At 42.5% G+C, this 1,909-nt stretch overlaps 1 long non-coding RNA gene across 1 annotated transcript; it reads left to right on the top strand.

The window, feature by feature from the left end:
• The first annotated feature begins 539 nt into the window (after window positions 1–539).
• Window positions 540–1,478, top strand: LOC310730009. The gene is made up of 2 exons (XR_014534714.1): window positions 540–1,123; window positions 1,318–1,478. It is a non-coding gene; the product is annotated as an uncharacterized lncRNA (long non-coding RNA).
• The last annotated feature ends 431 nt before the right edge of the window (window positions 1,479–1,909 follow it).

Below are 1,909 nucleotides of genomic sequence, written 5' to 3'. Positions count from 1 at the left end.
ATCAGTACTTCAACGTTTACCCGAATATTTTAAAACATGAGTATCTGTACTTCTACTTAAGTAGAGGATGTGTGTACTTTGGTTCCCAGTTAGCTTGTCGAATTCAGCATGTTTCGTCTGGTAGTGCCTCTTTATATTGAACTCCTTGAACACAGCCACAGTCTCTTGGCAAATTAGGGAGACACAGTTGTTTCGTAACTCAGTAAAAAAATATTCCGATTTCCACTTGTCCTGGAAACGACGGCACTCGCTGTCAACTTTCCTTTTCTTACTTCCAGTTGCGATTTTAGAAATGGGCAAAAAACAGATCAGGCGCAAAACGGGGTCGCGGGAGTTCGGCCACAAGTTTACTGCCATCTTGTGGTGAAATATAAAATTGCTTTTTTTACGCGTGTATTTTATACTGTGGACAACAGTACTGGCGGGCCATATATTACTGATTTTATGACAGAGGCTTCGGGCCAGTGGAAATATGAACGCGGGCCGCATTTGGCCCGGGGGCCGGACTTTGGGCATGTCTGATTTAACTTTATAATCATGTCGAGCCGTTAGAGCGGCACTGCCCCCTACTGACTAACATGGTAAATAACTTCTAAACAGGAGTGAGAGGTTTCTTTTAAACAAATTTAGATTTTAGCATGAACACACACAAGCTGCTCAGGTGAGGAACACTGCTTATGATCTACACTCAAACATCAGAGACGTTTATTTTACAGGGTGTAGGTGGTAGCTTGGTGGTCTGCTAAACATGTGTAAGTGTTTGAGGTATTTCTGTGATGAGATTGTTGTCCAGTTCTGCTCCTGAATGACTCTGATGCAGTCGAACACTCTGAGAAAGACTCTGAGGTCAGAATGGAGTAGAAAGATCTCACAGGAGCATCATAAGCAGTACAGATCAGATTATTCGGGTCATTTATTTCAGTATGGTTAGATGTTTATTATTTATCGGAGTGTGATGGTCCTGTTTAGTAACCTCCTGTCGTCTCCTTCCAGACCCCTGAAGAGGAGGACATCCTGAACAAGAAGAGGTCCAGGAAAGTCCAGAAGAAGTTTGACAAGCGCAGAAAGAACAGCAAGATCAATTCTCTTTTGGACGAGCAGTTCCAGCAGGGCAAGCTCCTCGGTGAGACTCGTGTACCATCAATCCCACATCCCATTTCCCAGAATGCAACACTCATTATGAAATTCTTATCCAGTTCTGCTACTGATGAACAGTGCTGAACCCTTACCACTTTCTGACTCCAAACTAATTCCTCAAACATCTACACACACTTTCTGTACAGCGCTGTAATAAACTGTGTGTATGTGTGTTCCCAGCATGCATTTCTTCAAGACCGGGACAGTGTGGTAGAGCCGATGGCTACGTCCTGGAGGGAAAAAAAGAACTGGAGTTCTACCTGAGGAAGATCAAGGCCAAGAAAGGCAAATAAATGTACAGCTGTTTGATACCATGCTATTAAAGATGACCACCACCCACAGCCCAGACTCCGCCTCTTTATTCAGCCCTCCAATCAGTGTACTGCGCTGCGTGTGCTCTTAAACACGTCAGTCACGCTAATCAAGAAGTGCAGGTGAACCACCAATTCACACGTTTCACCTGTTTCCTGCCTGATTGGTGATGTCACTTCCTGTCACAGTAAATGCTGAATATTTGAAGCCGGATGAAGATTAAAATTTTCTTTAATCCTGCAAATAAAATTCTCCCAATTCTCTGAGATGAAAGAGTTTGAGTTCATAACATATAAATTAAAGTTCAAAGCTGTAATTATTTACATCTGTAACTTTACACTTCTTTATTCTAAAGTTTATGATGAGGCTATAAATGTTTGGTTTTATTATTGTAAACGGAGTGTAGTTCTTCATCGGTTCCTCACCCTGACTGGAGACCTGCAGGCTTTATGAAAGTGAC

This window comes from Silurus aristotelis (assembly GCF_946808225.1).
Source record: "Silurus aristotelis genome assembly, chromosome: 8".
NCBI classification, from domain to species: domain Eukaryota; kingdom Metazoa; phylum Chordata; class Actinopteri; order Siluriformes; family Siluridae; genus Silurus; species Silurus aristotelis.
Note: the sequence above shows the minus strand (reverse complement) of the source record. Positions and strands in the feature narration are given on the sequence as shown.